Raw genomic sequence first — 20,672 nt, forward strand, 5'->3', positions numbered from 1 at the left:
CCTCAAGTATAGAGAGAACATACTCTCAGGAGATGAATTAAAGAAGGACTTCGCGGAGCTTGCCTGGGGTTATAGTCTTTAATGGATATAGTGAATTTATACAGCCTGTAGTTAATGACAAAGGTAAATTTAAACAGAAATGAAACTACAAAATGGTCAGAGATCTGCTACTGACAGCCCAGTAACTGATATGCCATAAAATATCATCATTTCAAATATTTCTGCTGCTATTATTGCTTGACTTGGAAACATTTTGGGACACATTAAAGGCTTTCTAATAAATCTGAAAAACTGAAGCCATAAAAATAGAGTTGGAATCCGCATACATATTAAAATGCTCCAGAAGCAAAATCTTGCCATATTCTATTAACGATAAAGATGAAATTGAAAAATTCTTGCATAAAGTAACTGCTTAGCCTTAGAGAGTGAGGGACAACCACTCAAATAAGTACTACGACCAGCTTCTCAGCTGATGTAAATGAGCTGAGCTCCATTAAAATCATCCAGGCTCTTCTGATTTACACTAGATGAGGATCTGCCCCTGAAAAGCAATTTTTTCAGCTTAATAGTCACAAAGATAAGGAATTGCTTAGACTTTCACACTATGCTGCCGCATGGAGGATGTAAGTGAGGGTCTTTAGGGAGATGCTGAGAGGAAGCGCATGTTGCCACATAATAAACTCCTCTGGACAAGTAAAGGGGAATTCTTGATGGGCTCTGGGAAAACGTATATGCAAGCCTTTTGGACGGTGTAAGGTTTGCTGTCACATGCTATCTGAGGATAGCAAATACAGGCTACATCTACACTAGAAGTGCTATGGTGGTGCAGCTTCTGGTGAAGACGTTCTAAGCCAATGGGAGACATCTCTCCCATTGGCTTAATTACTCCACCACCCATAAGAGGCAGTAGCTATGTCAGCAAGAGAAACATGGCTCTGTCCACACAGGCCCTTAGGATGGTAAAACGTATGTTGCTCAGGGGTATGGATTATTGACACCTCTGCCGACGTACGTTATACCGAAGTATTTTCTAGGGTAAACATGGTCAAAGTGAGGAGAATTGCTACCCTGGAGGTGCAATTGTAAAAAGAAAATAATATTGTGAGACAGAATGATCCAATGGCTAGTGACTTGGACTGTGCCGGGAGTCAGGAGACCTGAGCTCGATTCTTGCCTTTGCCACTCACCAGGTGTGTGACCGTCACTCTCTTCATCAGTGTCCCCTTTGGAAAATTATTATTAATGGTATTTTTTTTTTAGTTCTGATTAAGGAACCTTGAGAACTTACCTGATGAAAATAATTAAGTATTCACAAAATAATTATCAAAAGAACTAGATAAATTTATGGAGGATAGGTCCATCAATAGCTTTTAGACAGGATAAGCAGGGATGGTTTCCCTAGCCTATGTTTGCTAGAAGCTAGGAATGAGCGACAGGGGATGGATCACTTGATAATTACCTGTTGGGTTCATTCCCTCTGGGGCACCTGGCATTGGCCACTGTCACAAAACACGATGCTGGGCTAGATGGACCTTTGGTCTGACTCAGTATGACCATTCTTATGTTCTTATAAATAATGTTGAGCTACATAGTGACACAGCTGAGGAGGGACATAAGGTGAAGTAAGACCATTCCTCTGCTCAGCTCAATAAATCCCACCCAGATTGTGAGTCTGGTGCAGAGCACAGCCCCTACTTTCCAGAGACTTTTGACTGCTCGGATGCAATAGTCTTCCATGGAAAGCTGTGGGATCCTCATCACTTGAGGCATGTAATACTATCTGGGACAAAGCACTAGCATGCATCCTGTAGAGAAGAATCAATCATTGGCAGGAGGATGGACTACATGTGCCTCAAAACCATGAGTATGATAACCATGTGTGTTTTTATAAGTCTATACTGTAGCATACTTAGAATGCAAAAATAAATTTGAACATTGCTGCCTATGCTTCTCACCCTGGGTTTTGTCAGATGTAATCATACCATCCGTGAAACATTTAGGTTGTGTTTTCATGGACAAAAGAAATAGGGAGGATGACTGACAGTCCAGCTACTATTATCACAAGAAGATTCTCTATCAGGACCTCAGTCTGCTTCTGGCTTTTCAGCACATTGCTAGGCAGTGACATGAAGCCTATTATTAAGCTGTCTGCAGATTCTAGAATGAATGAAATATTTAATATGGAAGAAAGTTTGTTGATAAAATTGACTTGCTTACTGTATCCCTCTGTCTGTTATAGGTTTCAAAAGTAACACATAAGAGCATTAGATGTTGTAGATATAGGATGGTTCAAATGTGATATTATTCATTACTCATCCAGGGTAAGAGCACATATTTTTCTCACTAAAGGACAAAAGACTGGGACGGGGGAATGGAAAGGGGATGTGCCTTGCCAAACAGAAGTTTTGCTGCCATAAGACCCCACACTCCAGATCAGGAGGAAGTGTGTTGGTATACACCTTTATTGAGGTGCTCTAAGATCCATGAAGACAATGGGAGAACCTCAGTTTGGGCCATAGACCTTACCCATTCTGCCCTCTCTTCAAGGCTAGGACTGAGCTTTCTTTTCCGTTTATGTATCACTGGCCTGTTGTGGGCATTACTGGAAACAAATAAAAATAAAGCACAAACTCATGAAGGAGTAACCTACATAGAGGGCCTAAATTACCTACTTAAAAGGTGTGTGGTTATGTGTTAGGTACAAGAGCAGAATCAAAACACACCTTTAAATGAAATACACATAACAATTCATTAATTCAGGGAACAAAAGTCCAAGGCAAGTTATAAATCTGAGAGTCACCCAGTACGCTCACAAACGGGTGTAATCAAAGTGCAGTTGCAGTGTATCTGATGGTGGGTCTCTCCATAGCACACAAAGCCACAGGTTTGTTTGTGCCATGGAACGTAAGTGATGCTACCACAGATGGCTAAGCAGATGTGTAACTGTCTGAAAACCTATATATTACAGAAGAACTGCAGGTTGGCTCAAAGGAATAATGAGGCACGCTCATTAGAGGAGGAAGAGCTGTTCAGGTAGGCAGTAGTGAATAGTTTTTGAAACCCCTATATAAGCTTAGCAAGGCTGCATGTCTCACTCTCTCTCTCATATATATATATATATATATGTTTACTTTAGTAGTAATATTAGAAAATAGCTTCAGGAAAACAGTTACACAAAACCCTGTGTGTCAAGTCAATGGAAAACATAGGTGCATTAGAAACAGGGTGATATGAGGGTTGGTATATTGTGACAGAGGTAGGGTAGGATGTTTCACCACTAGGAGCTCCTCACTGAAATCAGTCTTTACTCTCCCAAGTGTGCTCACTGTGCCACTACAAGAATGGTCCCAAACAACATGATACAAATCACATGATTTTGTTTGCCATGCAGACCACTTAGCAAGGCACACTTGCACAAAAAAGGAGTCTGTCTAACACACAACATTTGAGAAAGAGACTGAAAAAAAAAACGATGCATAAAACATAGCATATGTAGGCTGTGCTATTCAAAGAACATATTTATGTATTTAGAACATTTGCATCTTACTGTTTACTGTTAAATAGTCTCTTTTTTCAGTTCATACAAAGGGCAGACAGATGGTGAAAGCAGAGATGTAAGAATTTGTTTCCCTTTAAATGACCTACACTGTCCTTTTGTTTTGTTTTGTTTTTATTTTTGTGGGGAAGAGGGACTAACTATAAGAAATAGAAAACATTAGCTACATAATATTAAGATACAGTAAATTACGAAAATGCTTGTTAAATTTAATCATCTATATATTGTTTGTATCTTTAAATTATTGTATGATATTAACTAATTTATCCTTACAACTCTTGTGTGAGGGAGGTAAATATTATGGCCCCAATTTTACATATGGGAAAAATGAGACAAAGACGGCACAATTGAGAATTTGTGTCAACAGAATCCACTGAAATCAGTGGAGATACAGCCACTTCTACCAACTCTCAATGTAGCCTGGAGAGATTAAGGCAAGATGTATAAGTGCCCAATAATTTTAGCTCAATTTTTGGCTGCACAACTTGAAACACTAAGTTCCTGATTTTCACAGATGCTGCATTAAGGACAGATTTTCAGGATTATTTCTCAATTTCTTAGCTTTTGTGAATTTAAATTGAACCCTCAATGTAATCTTAAAGTAGTTTTTTGTGACTTAATTATAGAGAACGAGTAGTGAAGATCATATTACATGCTACCTTTTAAAACGAGTTAAAAAAACAGACAGGTTAAATTGAAACCATTGCAAATAAAGGAATTAAAATTATTATGAGCAAGGTGAATATAATTGTCCTCTTTTAACATCAAGTCAGATAATAGATTCATCATATTTCCTTGTGGCAACTTCACTTAAATTTTGCACCTCTCAGGTACTAGCATATTAATTGTCAAATTACAGTGAGTAATTGGCAACACACAAATAGCTCATTCCACTTCTAACATGTAGCGGCAAGTCTCACTTAGGCTCACATGTGTTGATCTTCTATAGCATACCCAGCTATTTTGTATATCCAAAATATCTATGACACAGCCAGGAATGTTGAAGATCTGTTGTCATCTTAAAAACTGTACCTCTGTCTTACAGCTTATACTTACTATTGCTGCAAGCAATACCTATGATCACTGTAATTAAAAGAAATTGGTGGGGGAGGGAAGAATAATCCATATTTGTTCCAGGTTGGGTATGCATTTGTGCCTTTTTTTTAGAACTTTGGGCATATTCACTTTTTCTGGTTTGCCTCTGCAGTCAGCTAATCAGGCCCCAATCCTGCTATCAACTCCAGACAGTCATTGGGGTCTGCCAGTCTGAAGCTCATACGCTCCACCATGGCACAGTCAGTTTATGTGGATTTTTCACTTGGCAAAAGGGGAGAAAAACAAATTAGGGCTGTCAATTAATCGCCGTTAACTTGTATGTGATTAACTTAAAAAATTAATCACAATTTAAAAAATTAATCATGATGAATAACATAACAATAGAATATCGATTTAAATTGATTAAATATTTTTGGATGTTTTTCTACATTTTCAATATTGATTTCAATCACAACACAGAATACAAAGTGCACAGTGCTCACTTTATATTATTTTTATTACAAATATTTGCACTGTAAAAATGATAAAAGAAATCGTATTTTTCAATTCACCTCATACAAGTACTGAAGTGCAATCTCTTTATCGTGGTAGTGTAACTTACAAATGCAGATTTTTTTGGTTATATAACTGCGCTCAAAAACAAAACAGCATAAAACTTTAGAGCCTACAAGTCCACTCAGTCCTACTTCTTATTCTGCCAATCGCTAAGACAAACAAGTTTATTTACATTGACGGGAGATACTGCTACCTGTTTATTTACGTCACCTGAAAGTGAGAACAGGTGTTCGCATGGCACTTTTGTATCTGGCGTTGCAAGGTATTTACATGTCAGATATGCTAAACATTTGTATGCCCCTTCCATGCTTCGGCCACCATTCCAGAGGACATGCTTCCATGCTGATGATAGGTTTCAGAGTAGCAGCCGTGTTAGTCTGTATTCGCAAAAAGAAAAGAAGCACTCGTGGCACCTTAGAGACTAACCAATTTATTTGAGCATAAGCTTTCGTGAGCTGCATCCGATGAAGTGAGCTGTAGCTCACGAAAGCTTATGCTCAAATAAATTGGTTAGTCTCTAAGGTGCCACAAGTACTCCTTTTCTTCATGCTGATGATGCTTATTAAAAAAAAAATAATGCGTCAGTTAGATTTGTGACTCTACTCCTTGTGGGGAGAATTGTATGTCTCCTGCTCTGTCTTACCCGCATTCTGCATATATTTCATGTTATAGCAGTCTCAGATGATGGCCCAGCACATGTTTGTTTTAAGAACACTTTCACTGCAGATTTGACAAAATGCAAAGAAGGTACTGATGTCAGATTTCTAAGGAAAGCTGCAGCACTCTACCCAAGGTTTAAGAATCTGAAGTGCCGTTCAACATCTGAGGGGGACTAGGTGTGGAATATGCTTTTAGAAGTCTTAAAAGAGCAACACTCTGATGTGGAAACTACAGAACCCAAACCACCAAAAAAGAAAATCAACCTTCTGCTCTTGGCATCTCACTAGGTGATGAAAATGAGCATCTGTCAGTCCGCTCTGCTGTGGATCATTATTGAGCAGAACCTGTCATCAGCATGGAAGCATGTGGTCGAAGCATTAAACATATGAATCTTTAGCACATCTGGCATGTAAATATCTTGCAATGTCAGCTACAACAGTGCCATGTAAATGTCTGTTCTCACTTTTAGGTGACATTGTAAACAAGAAGCAGGCAGCATTATCTCCTACAAATTGTAACGAACCTTCTTTATCTGAGTGATTGGCTGATCAAGAAGTAGGACTGAGTGAACTTGTAGGCTTTAAAGTTTTACATTGTTTTATTTTTGGATGCAGGGTTTTTTGTACATAATTCTACATTTGTAAATTCAACTTACATGACAAAGAGATTGCACTACAGTACTTGTATGAGGTGAATTGAAAAATACTTTTTTTGTTTTTTACAATGCAAATATTTGTAGTAAAAAATAAATATAAAGTGAGCACTGTACACTTTGTATTCTGTGTTGCAATTGAAATTGATATATTTGAAAATGTTTATTCAAACATATTTAAAATAAATGGTATTCTATTGTTGTTTAACAGAGCGATTAATCACAATTATTTTTTTAATCGCTTGACAGCCCGAATCTAAATTCATAATGAATCGATCATAAGAAATCATGTTTGTAAAACTACAAATGTGGTCAACGGGATTCAGAGGCAAAATTTGAAACTACCTTAAATTTGTTTTTTGAAGACAAAAAACAAGATTTCAAGTTGGAGTCTGTTAAACACAGAGTTTCCCAGATAGTTTGAGATCGGGGATTGCCCCAGTCTGCCAAGTAGTCATGCTGTATGGCCTCAAAAAAGCGTGAGGAATTAAGGGTCTGGTCCAACTCTTGTTGGAGTCAATGAGAGCCCTTCCATTAGCTGTGAAGAAGGTTGAATCAAGACTCAGTCTGGTGACATGAAAAGAGCTAGAAGGAATTGTGTTGCACAGATGGAGTCAGTGGGGTGTAGTACAATATCTAGTACAATGCAGGCCCCTATCTTGGTGAGGGTTTCTAGGCACTACTGTTCCAATACTTAAATGATAATTGTGGACTGTTTGCAGTTACAACCTATAGAAATCTTATGAGTCATTTTTTGTTTGTGTTGCAATATTATTATTGCTGTAGTTATGAAGAATTGTCATACATTTATTTTCTGATCTCCCTGATGCTAGTAAAGTTAATAGGGGCTTTCCTATTGCTCATTTTAAGACCTCCACACTTAATGGGAATCTTTCAATTGACTTCTGTGGGCTTTGGGTCACAGTCTAGCTTCAGGACTAGAATTTAGATGTGGAAAAACTGAAGATTTATGGAGTAGTTTTTTTTTTTCAAGTCCCGTACAGCAGTAACAATTGTTAATTACATGTTTCTTTGCAAAGTCTCATGGATTTAGCATTGTGAAATATTTTAATGCTCATGTTAATGGAAATATTTACAAATCTCACCACTGTGCATTTTTCTGATATTGTTTTCATTCCCTCTTGTTTCCGATGCAAGTATTCTGCTTAGTTGTATTTCAGTTGTAAACACAGGAAGAACATTTAGAAGGGGGAGGGGGAAGCCTTCCAATATGTTCCACTTCAAACCCTGTATTTATTTTTTAAATTTAAAGAGAATAAACATTGTCAAAAATGGGAGTGAAATACTGTAGCATAAAGAATTTCCTGTTAACATGGCAAATTCAAATAACAATGCTTTCAGCCTTTGTAAAACCTATTTAAGTATTTCCCCTTAATAATGGGGCTCAGTACGTGAAAGAAGTAGAAGCATTATCATATTAATGGAAAATAGAGACCAAAATTCTCACTAGATAATACAACCAGAACTGATATTTGTATCTATTCTTCTATGGGGAAAAAAACTCATTCAGGATTAAAGCACTCATCCCTTTTCAGTTAAAGAGCAGCTAAGGTAATAAAAGTGACTATGAAGCTAGATTTCATGGGCTGCCTTATTTTTTCTTAAGTTCCAGCTCGGATTTGCTGAATTTATAAGTCAAAAGGATGTGTTAATGCTGTTTTTGTTTAATTGCCTCTACATGCACAACTTGGAATCTGAAAAATCAAAGTTGTCCTTTTTAAACATTGTTCCATCAGCATTTCTGACTGTTTTGTTGCTGATGCAAGCAGTAGAATGGAATTCAGGTCTGAAGTACTATTAGTAACTAATTCTTTGCTGTCAGGACTTTGCCACAGGACTCTTCACGTATGAAGGCTCCTTGGTCTCTATCCTATGGTCCAAGCTCTCTCCCTCTGCCATAAGTCAGATAGTTCTGCCCTTGTTCCTGCTCAGGTGGTAGCTAAGGGATTTCTCATGATGGCTGCCCCATTTGTTCTGTTCCACCCACTTATATATCTTTTGCATAAGGCGGGAATCCTTTGTCCCTCTGGGGTCCCATCCCTCCTTCTCAATGGAAAAGCACCAGGTTAAAGATGAAAGGAGTACTTGTGGCACCTTAGAGACTAACAAATTTATCTGAGCATAAGCTTTCGTGAGCTACAGCTCACTTCATCGGATGCATTCAGTGGAAAATCTCCTTTAACTACAGGTTAAAGATGGATTCCAGTTCAGGTGACATGATCACATGTCACTGTAAGACTTCATTACCCACTTGCCAGCCCACAGGTATACAGGAAGACTTACAAGTAAAACAGAGCCATCTACAGTCAACTGTCGTGATTAATGGGAGCCGTTAAGATTCCAAACCACCATTAATGGCCCACTCTGGGCTTTTGCCTCACGTAGGCAAGCCCTCAGAGTGTACAATTCATGTAATTCCACCCCAAGACAGGTAAGGGCAAGAGAACCAGCATGGGAGCTAGCCCAGCAACTGTGACAACATCAATGCAAATTTTACTATCAATGGTACTTTTGTCCGAGTAAGAATGTCAGGTGTTGATCCAGGGTTGATAAATTACATACTAATTATATTTGCTCTCCACACTAATTTTTTGTTCTTGATGACTGCATTTAATGGGCCAGGCTTTGAAAAGCAGTCTCTACTACTGAAGGTATAATTCTTCACTTGTCAAATGATCAACATGTACAGTTGTTCTTGGCCAAGATCTGAATGCAGAAAAACTGACCCACACAACCTGCATGCAGGCAGGCAAATCATCCTGCTAATGAACACCTCCTGAGATGGGCTGCGAGCCCTTTGCTCCCCTTGACTTTAGGAGTATAGGGCTCTCAACAGCTCCTAGGAAAGGCTCAGCACCTTGGACGACTGAGCCTATATTTTGCTTTAATAAATCCAAACATTTCTTCATGCTGTAACCTGGGCATAAAAAATTCTGCACCTAACAGTTTATGCACAAAAATGGCACCTTCAATTATAGAAGCTGCTCTGAAAATCTGGCCAATTACCATGTAATTATACAATACATCTTGCAAACTAACTGCTGTGCCTGTAGATGTGGACTGTTCATCTAACAACGGTTATTGATTTGCCAGCCTGATTGATTTCAGTCCTGACCACCCACAAGTTGCATTGGAGTCAATAGTAGCTGAAGGGGAATGCCGCACCTCTGAAAATCAGGCCCAAAGTAAATGCAGTATATGAGCTATATCTCAATGAGCAGTGAGCTATATCTCAATGCAGTGTGCTATTCTACATTTTGTGTTTCCCTTATTTCATTTTTAGAGGCCAGCTCTTTAAGTCTTTAAGAAAACTCGAGTCAACATTAGTTTTGCCTAACAGTGGACTGAGTAAAAACATTTATGGCCAGGTCCTGAGAGTCGTACTCACTAGCAGCACCACCCCCAGAAATTGTTCACATGGCAGGAAAGGGGGTCTCCACATCTTGGCCCCTGCATCCTCAGCCCAGCACTACCCCCAGCCTCCTGCCTGACTCCCCACACTCTGCACCCACATCCCAACTGGCACTGCCAGTCACTTACACCTTCCCAAATGAACTCCTTGCTGTCAGTCTCATAGCCTATGCAGTGGCAGCACCACCAGAGCCTGGACCCAGTAGAGATGAAGCAGCATCTGCAGTGGGAGGTCTAGGGCTGGAACTGGGGGCTGCCCAAGTCTCATAGCTTGCGGAGGCTGCGTGCAAAATTGCAGCTGTGGTCTGCATGTGGACATGGAGCCAGGTGGGTCGCTGAACATGTAGCCGCAGCACTTGCATGCCACTTCATATCCATCTCATATCAGGAGACATCACCAATGCCCATGGCCAGGAGAGGGAAGGCAGTCAGGAGAAGCCCCAAGTCACCCAGTGCCTGAGCCATGGCCACCATTTTATCCACACCAGGGCTGGGGAGCAGCTGGGCAGAGGGCGGAAGCCCATCCCTGGCAGTCTGTGGGGGCCTTTTCCTGCTGAGTGGAGCCCTGTTTGGGGGCCTCTCCATCACCCAGGCAGCCCAAGCAGCTACATACCTCACCGCTGCTGCCCAGTGTCAGCAGGGCTTGGAGAGAGGCACCAGTACCCACGGAGGGGATCTCAGGAATATCTAACCTCCTCACAGGGGCAGCTGCAGCCACCTGGGATTGGGATTGACTCCTCACTCTGTCACCGCTTCCTTCTACCCTGACCTTGCATCATGTGTACAGCTGTGGGCACCACTGCAGGAGCAATCCACACTCAGAATAGCCCCATTGCAGGATCAGTAACATATATAAGGCTTGGCAGGATCAGGCTATGGTCCATTTGTCCAGCAAGGGAGCTACAATGCAATGGGTCGCCTGCATGAGGCCACACCAAGGGAATTGCTCAACCTTGCTTGGAGAGACTCAGCAATGCCCTCCAGACATGCCTGGGCTTGTACTCCCTAAACACATGGACTGAGATTATAAAACACTCAGAGTGGACACATAGTGGGCCCTTCTCCTGCCCCCACCTATGTTGCAAGCACCCAGGACACTGAGAAGAAGACAAGACGCCAACACAGGAGATTGGCCCAGGTTTAAGGAACAAACCTGTATATTAAGGTCTGCAATATCCAGTGGGGTGAGAAAAACTGCTTAATCTAGTTACTGCCCCAGTCTGTTAGAGTTGAGAGTTTAGACTGCATGCTTATATTTTATTTTATTTTGGTAACCACTCTGACTTGTTGTTCTTTGACTTATAATCACTTAAAATCTATCATTATAGTTAATAAATCTGTCTGTTTATTCTACCTGAAGCAGTGTGTTTGGATTGAAGTGTGTCAGAGACTCCCCTTGGGTTAACAGGCCTCGTACATATCAATTTCTTTGTTAAATTGATGAACTCATGTAAGCTTGCCGTGTCCAGTGGGCATGACTGAACACTTCAAGACAGCAGTTCCTCAGGTTGTGTCTGGGACCAGAGATATTGGCTACTGTCATTCGGTTGCACAATCCAAGGAGCAGCTTACATGTCAGAGGCTGTGCATGCACAGCCCAGGAATGGGGGTTCTCACAGCAGAGCAGGGTAAGGCTGGCTCCCAGAGTCAAGGATTGGAGTGACCTAGCAGATCGCTGGTCCGGATAACACCAGAGGGGAATGTCACAGTATGATAGCAGTTAAGTGGGGAGTAAGAGTATGTCCACACAGCCCATAGCAGTGAGCCTCCCATCCTGGGTCAACACACTCAGGTTAGTAGTGGTCACATTAGCATTCTAAAAATAGCTGTACGGACAGCTCTTTGAAATGCAGCTCAGGCTGGAGCTTGGGCTCTAAAGCCTACCCCCTCCCTAGGCTTCAGAGCCTGAGTTGACTCTTCAAAGTCCTATCTGCACACCTATTTTTGGAGCGCTATCCTGAGCCCCACCAGCCTGCGTCTGTTGACCCGGGCTGGGAGGCTCCCTGCCATGGGCTGTATAGACATGCACTAAGATGATTTTGAAAAGCCCAGGTTTAGCTTAAATAGGCAAGTGGGGAGGGCACCCTCCAAGCGATCAGCTTACTCTTTGCCCAGCCAATGCTAAGCAGAGAACTGACGGAGAGGGTGGATTAAGAGGGGCAGCCACCACCCCTACCACGCTTGCTTTTGCTTCTCTTGTTCCCTGCTGTCCAATCAAAGAAATTATTAGGCATCTAACTCCCACTGTTTTCCTTTGCTGTCTCATTTGGGGTCTGATCTAAAACCCTTTCACCAATGTGAGTCTCCGCATTAACTTCTATAGTCTTTGAATCAGGACCTTGACTCTTATTGATCTTGGAGTCATCATGGATAGTTCTCTGAAAACATCCACTCAATGTGCAGCAGCAGTCAAAAAAGTGAACAGTGTTGGAATCAAGAAAGGGATAGATAATAAGACAGAAAATATCATGTTGCCTGTATATAAATCCATAGTACGCCCACATCTTGAATGCTGAAAAGAGATGTATTGGAATTGGAAAAGGTTCAGAAAAGGGCAACAAAAATGATTAGGGACATGGAACAGCTTCCACATGAGGAGAGATTAATAAGATTGTCTCTTTTCCAAGCTGAAAAGTCCCAACTAAGGGGGGATATGATAGAGGTCTATAAAATCATGACTGGTGTGGAGAAAGTAAATAGGGAAGTGTTTTTTACTTCTCATAACACAAAAACTAGGGATCATCAAATGAAATTAATAGGCAGCAGGTTTAAAACAAACACAAGGAAGTATTTTTCACACAATCCACAGTCAACTTGTGTGACTCTTTGCCAGAGCATGTTGTGAAGCCAAGGCTATAACAGGGTTCAAAAAAGAACTAGATAAATTCATGGAGGATAGGTCCATCAATGGCTGTTATTAGCCAGCACAGGCAGAGATGGTGTCCCGAGCCTCTGTTTGTCAGAAGCTAGGAATGGGGCACAGATGATAGATCATTGACGATTACCTGTTCTGTTTATTCGCTTTGAAGCGCCTGGTTTAGCCTCTGTCAGAAAACAGGATACCGGGCTAGATGGATCTTTGGTCTGACCCAGTATGACCGTTCTTATTGTGTCTCAGATAAGACTGCTCAAAAACTCTCTCTCAAAACAAATTTTTTCACAAAAAGTGTCTACAGTCTATGGAAAATAATCTTGATTTTTTTTGTCAGTCCCTCCCCTTGCCCTCAGAAATATGTTTTCGTTTTTTTGATGATGCTTCAACACTTTCCATGAAAATTTGACAAAATTTTTTTTTTTTATTTTTTAAGAGATTTTTCCAGAGGGGGGAAAAATTCCATTTTTAACCAGCTCTAATATGAGCAACGATTAAATTTTTCCATGCTTCAATTTCAAATGTACATGACAAACTAATTCCATTCACAACTTCTACCTCATGATGCCATAGACGGTTCATAGTATTACCCAGCTAGATGTTGGCTGCTAAAAAGAATGCAGCATTTTATCTGCAAAATCTGTTAAAAATAAGTTGGCAGTTCAAGATATCTGGAAATTCCCTTTAAATGAATTTGCTGCCATATGCGCTCACATGCATGAGAGAGAATTAATTTGCTAAAAGAAACAAACCAATTTGGGATTATCTGCCTTCTGATGCAATTTACTTTGGTACTCAATGAAAATTAAAAATTCTTATAGATGCATCACTTAATACAAATACTACTACTTAGGGCATTATGGACATTTTTAAAGAAAAATACATCAAAATGAAACTTGAAATCCATTTAAATTAATGGATGTTAGTATCCTAAAAACATTTATGAACCTGGGACAAAGCATTTATCTTTTCAGTTCTTGAAATGTTGAGTGTTACTCGATCTGCATCTAGGGATGTTTACTTTCCAAGCATCAATCTGTGCTCAGATAAACCGTGCCCACATTTCAGCAGCTGGACAAGTAAGTTTAAGGTTTACAGTTGGCATGATAACTTCACCTTTACCTAAAACAGATTAAAAAAAACAAACAAACAAACAACAACTTTGTTACCTTGAACTTAATTCTGCTCTTTAACATGAAGTCTGGAACATATTGTTGCCCCTTGGCCCAAGCAGTTAACCAGTATCTGTGTTTGCCTTTAGTCCCCAGGAAAACCCCTCAGCCCACAGTACTTGGCTTCTGCCCAGGTCTTAGCATGCTGGTCAGTGACTTGGGTGGTGGTTTCTCTTGTTTCAGCGAACACTACCCAAAGGGGTATTTAATCACCCCTTTATTTAATCTGAATGAAGGGTGCTAAGTATACCTAGCAACTTCACTAAAGGCATGTATTTACCTACAGATCAAACCTGATTGATTGGCAGCCATTAACACCTTCCAGCATAAAAATTATGAATACTAAGGATACTTACATTTCATTATCTACTCTTGTAAAAGTGTGGGAATGACCATTTTATGGATGGTAGCTCAATATTCAAAGATCTTTGCCTCGTCCCTACCTATAAACCAGAAACTGATTTACACCCATTTTACATCATAATGTTTTGCTTATGGACTACAAACACTCACAACCTGCTATTTACCAACACCTATAGCTTAGACACCAAAGCAGATATCTTCCAGTTCACCAGAGCAGAAACAGCAATATTTTGCCTTTTATCATCCAGCGACACCACTTTCCATCATATCGCTGTGACCACAAATACACATTATATTCTCTATATACAGTAGATTTTGCTATTAGACAAAAAGCCTACAATAAAGTTTGAAGTATTATCATTCAACATATTTTTTTTTAGCAACAGGGACTCAAAAATGGTTAGATACATTAACGTTTCGAGTACCTTTTAAGCAATCATAATTTTAAAAAAATGTTTTGACTGATTGCATAGAAAACATGTTCTCAGATTAAAACCACAATATTTTCAGCATAAAACAAAAACTTTCTGAACCGTTTAAAGGCTAAGTTATAAGGGTTGCAAAAACACTGAAAAATAATTGGAGTAGCATGCATCCTTTAAGTCAGGATTTTTTAACTACCAATCAAATACCAAGAATTTGACTATTTTTCTTCAAATCTTGTTTAAAAAATGCCCCTTGTCTTAAGAGTGAATCTGGCAAGTGTTTATACCACATTAACTTTTTTAGACACAGTTATGGGATGATAAAAATAAGTTTTATAAGAAAAGTAGATTGAAGCCTTAACTAGGGGTGGAGCACTGTCCATAATTAATTATGAAGACTTATATATGGCTCTATATTGCAGCTCACTAAAATAGCCTGAACATCCCTGCCCTCCCATTTGGTCAAACAAAGAATGGTTTAAATACTGCAGTGTGAAGTCACTGCTTAAACAGCAAATCAGCTACAGCTGAGGGTAATTTGGGGAGCAGTTATAAGAGACAATGCCAGAATAGAAGTAGCTTTATTATAGTGGGAGATACTTCTGGGAGGAAGAATAGAAACCTTCTCCATCTGATATAGGAAATCCTGAAAACTGGGCAGGTGTTTGCTTAACCCTGCCAGGGTAGAGAACTACTTACTTTGAAGCCTAGGGACAAATAAATAACTGCTCTCTGCAGTCACTAGCAGAGATTGAGGGGCTGTTAGACTCATTTCTCCCAAGGTTAGAATACACACTCAAGCCTGCTAGAGAGGGGAAAACCTGTGGTAAGGAGAGGGCAAATATGGAGAGTACTGCCGAGAATTAGTGAGGAAAGGTCTAAGATTCAGGGAATCTCTGAATACTTGACAAAGATATAGGGGAGAAGGGTGGAATTAGTTTTGTGTAATAACATCTGAAGTAAAGAAACTAGGTATTGCCATAAAAAGGGAAACCATATTGCTTTCTGGAAGCAAACATATTGAAGTGGATATTGCATGGCACTGTTTTAGTGTTTGGCTTAAAATAAACTTGATGGCTCTATCTGACTATATTAAATAGTGTGCTGCTGCCAGATGGATATCACATATGATGAGTTTCAAATGGTTACATTTATAGTCATGAAGAAGGAATAATAGTACCATTCTACTTACATGAGGATTCCAAAGCACCTTACAAGCATTAATTAGGCTTCACAACCACTCCAAATACCCTAGGATTGTCATACACTCTGGTTTGATGGATACAGAGTTTTGGAATCTAAAGACCATTTTTTCCAGAAGTGACTGGTGAGAGTTGTTATAAATACAATCTTGTCAGTATTCATCCCTATGGTACTGAAGGGAGAATATTGCGGCAATGAACAACAGAACATGAAAGGAAACAAGATCACAGGAGAACAGTGAGGAAATAAAATGCTACTTAGCCTGGCTACAGACTTTGTTGTGTTTTTTCTGAATCTCTGTACATCCTACTCAAGTTCAAGCAACTGTCAGTGTTGCAGATGTATCCATATTTAGTGTATCTGGTATTTGTCTCAGCTGATTTTAAGCCATCAGCTGGATGATTTTGGGCATCACTCTCACATATCTTTAGTAAAAAGGTGGTAGGTGGTTTCCCCATTGTAAATATCAGAAGCGGTCTTCTCTACATCCTAGGTAGTACCCTCTGATCCCACTGAGGGTTACCAAAAGAAACTACACCATTTGCTCAAGGAACTCCCTGAAAAAGCACAAGAACAAATCAGCACAGACACACCCCTGGAACCCCGACCAGGGGTATTCTATCTGCTACACAAGATCCATAAACCTGGGAATCCTGGACGCCCCATCATCTCAGGCATTGGCACCCTGACAGCAGGATTGTCTGGCTATGTAGACTCCCTCCTCAGGCCCTACACTCCCAGCACTCCCAGCTATCTTCGAGACACCACTGACTTCCTGAGGAAACTACAATCCATCGGTGATCTTCCTGAAAACACCATCCTAGCCACTATGGATGTAGAAGCCCTCTACACCAACATTCCACACAAAGATGGACTACAAGCCATCAGGAACACTATCCCCAATAATTTCACGGCAAACCTGGTGGCTGAACTTTGTGACTTTGTCCTCACCCATAACTATTTCACATTTGGGGACAATGTATACCTTCAGATCAGCGGCACTGCTATGGGTACCCGCATGGCCCCACAGTATGCCAACATTTTAATGGCTGACTTAGAACAACGCTTCCACAGCTCTCGTCCCCTAATGCCCCTACTCTACTTGCGCTACATTGATGACATCTTCATCATCTGAACCCATGGAAAAGAAGCCCTTGAGGAATTCCACCATGATTTCAACAATTACCATCCCACCATCAACCTCAGCCTGGACCAGTCCACACAAGAGATCCACTTCCTGGACACTACGGTGCTAATAAGCGATGGTCACATAAACACCACCTTATACCGGAAACCTGCTGACCGCTATGCCTACCTGCATGCCTCCAGCTTTCATCCAGACCACACCGCATGATCCATTGTCTACAGCCAAGCTCTACGATACAACCGCATTTGCTCCAACCCCTCAGACAGAGACAAATGCCAGCAAGATCTCTATCAAGCGTTCTTACAACTACAATACCCACCTGCTGAAGTGAAGAAACAGATTGACAGAGCCAGAAGAGTACCCAGAAGTTACCTACTACAGGACAGGCCCAACAAAGAAAATAACAGAACTCCACTAGCCATCACCTTCAGCCCCCAACTAAAACCTCTCCAATGCATCATCAAGGATCTACAACCTATCCTGAAGGATGACCCATCACTCTCGCAGATCTTGGGAGACAGGCCAGTCCTTGCTTACAGACAGCCCCCCAACCTGAAGCAAATACTCACCAGCAACCACACAACAGAACCACTAACCCAGGAACCTATCTTTGCAACAAAGCCCGTTGCCAACTGTGTCCACATATTTATTCAGGGGACACCATCATAGGGCCTAATCACATCAGCCACACTATCAGAGGCTCGTTCACCTGCACATCCACCAATGTGATATATGCCATCATGTGCCAGCAATGCCCCTCTGCCGTGTACATTGGTCAAACTGGACAGTCTCTACGTAAAAGAATAAATGGACACAAATCAGATGTCAAGAATTATAACATTCATAAACCAATCGGAGAACACTTCATCTCTTTGGTCACTCAAAACCAGACTATTTCTCCATGTTTATTTCCTCCCCCCCCCCCCCCGCTACTGTTCCTCACACGTTCTTGTCAACTGCTGGAAATGGCCCACCTTGATTATCACTACAAAAGATTCCCCCCCTCCCCGATCTCCTGCTGGTAATAGCTCACCTTACCTGATCACTCCTGTTACAGCGTGTACAGTAACACCCATTGTTTCATATTCTCTGTGTATACAAATCTCCCCACTGTATTTTCTACTGCATGCATCCGATGAAGTGAGCTGTAGCTTATGCTCAAATAAATTTGTTAGTCTCTAAGGTGCCACAAATACTCCTATCCTAGTTAGTGTCATTATTTAAAAAGAAAAAGTGAGATGTTCAACTTTAGCCACACTAAGAAGGCTCCTGCTGTCTTCAGTGCTACTAGTAGCTGTTGTAAGTGCTGAGTTTGTGCAGGAAAGTTGGGAACATGGGATCTAAACTCAACCTAATGAGGTTTCCACCTCAGATGGATGTTCCCATCCTAGGAGGTTTGGGATACATTTTACACAAAGTTTGGTCAATATCCAGGCTTTGGGGCATGTCTTTGAAAGGAACATTTCAAGATTTACCTCAAATATGCTTTCCATATATAGGGAGAATGGTAATAATTTTAAATGGTTTACTCTAGATTGAGGAAATAAAGAAGAATTATATAAAATCTCACTGAGGGAGAAAACAGAGTGTAGGATCCTCCGTCTTGAATCCCCTCATAGTCCTAATGAATAGGTAGTCAGATTTCTAACATTTCAAGATGCAATGTACAGGATATGGGATCATAGCTATGTATACCACAATCACAAGAAAACATAACAAAGCCAATAGTCCTCAAATTTAAAGAACTGAATCATTCCCTAAAGTAAAACTTTTTTTTAGCTTTTAACTTTATCAAACACAGGTTGGTATCTCAAGGTTGAATTATGGGCGGGGGGAAATCCTTTCTATAAATATTTAAACATGACCTACGTATATATAAAGCCTATTTTTGTCTTCCTTTTCAGTGGTGTTATTTCATCACAGTAGACATCATTTTCATGCATCAAGGCTATACAAAAAAGGCAGAAATAGAGAAGTCACAGATTTCAAATGAAAGCAGCTTGAATAATTAATCACCGAGGCTGAAATGAAATCAATAATGTAAATCAATGTGACTTCAGTACAAATAGCTTCCTGGAGCTAGCATATTGTATACAAACACTTGTCACACCTGGGATCCTTAATGTAGATATTGGGTGACAACTGACATTAAGAAAATGCTGAGTAAATTACCAAATACAACTCTTGCAATTTTTAAAGCAGCCATTTGTTCCAGTGACAACTTCAGCAAACCTTTCTGAATAGCATTTGGTGTACTTAGAGGTAGGTGTCCGGTGGCACCTTAAATACTAACACAGGAGTTAGTCTGTTAGTCTTTAAGGTGCCACCAGACTCTTCAGCTCACGAAAGCTTATGCTCAAATAAATTGGTTAGTCTCTAAGGTGCCACAAGTACTCCTTTTCTTTTTTCATTGTTTTTGTGGATACAGACTAACGTGGCTGCCCCTCTGTTACTTAGAGGTAGGTATCCACCATGAAATCTTGATTTCAGCTACAAGAAGAGCTGCCAGCATTCTATCCTGCTTCTTATGGGCTAATTACTAAATATTATGTTTCAGATTATCTTCCATAGAGTTTTTTTTCTATTGCTTCCTTCAAACAATGTTCCTACTCAGTGAATCTTTGTACCATCCATACATGCATGGTATTCCTTTACATCAGAATGTGATGTGGAGATATAAAGAGGATGTTCAGTAGATATATGGAGCTAACAAAAGCTTCTTCTACTGGTAACTAAAGAGCATTGTTGGTGCATTTATAGCCAGACAGAGGGACAGATTGTTCTTCTCTGTTATTGAAGTTCATAAAAAACATAGTGTTCCTATTTATTGCCATTTAGAGGCTGGGCAAGTCAATATCTTTGTTTAATGTGTAAGAGGTAGTCATCAACATACAAACAGCCATTTCTATCTCAGAAGATCTGAGAGAAAGTAGCTTTCACTACTTAGCCACAAGCTACATGACAAGAAAAATCATTAAGTTTACAATCAAAGCAACACTGATATTTTTGCTGCTGTTTGGCAAATGGCTCTTTGGAAGCTGGCTGTGCATCATTTCTTTACTGACATTTATTAAGTAGTTTGTCAGAACATATTTCACTGTAGCTACATTCCAGACTGATCCATTTTGGATTTCTAAGTGCAAGCCCCCTATGTAGTGAGGGAGACAATATTCTGTAATGAAGCAACTACATGTATGTTGATGAGTACCTCTTACACATTAAACAAATATATTGACTGGCCCAGCCTCTAAAACATGTTTATACAATCCCTTGCATATTTGGTTGTCTTAGTCAGGAACAATGGAGGAAAAATTAGTTGCAAACATGTTTAAGTATTTTGCTGGTCAGAGTTTTCAGCCCCTGGCAGATCAAAACAAGGACACACTGGGAAGAATGGATGGTGATTTTATCTCTACAATATATGACATGTAACTGTCATGGGCCTTTCTACTTCCAGCCAGTCCAATCTCCTATGCAATTGTGGATAATCTGATAGTGTTTTAGAAGCAGAGGGAGAAGATAAGAGCAATGTCTCTGGCTGAAACACTGAGCCTGTTGTGAAATAAGATTGATGGACTG

Source organism: Natator depressus, chromosome 11, assembly GCF_965152275.1.
Source record: "Natator depressus isolate rNatDep1 chromosome 11, rNatDep2.hap1, whole genome shotgun sequence".
Lineage (NCBI taxonomy): Eukaryota > Metazoa > Chordata > Testudines > Cheloniidae > Natator > Natator depressus.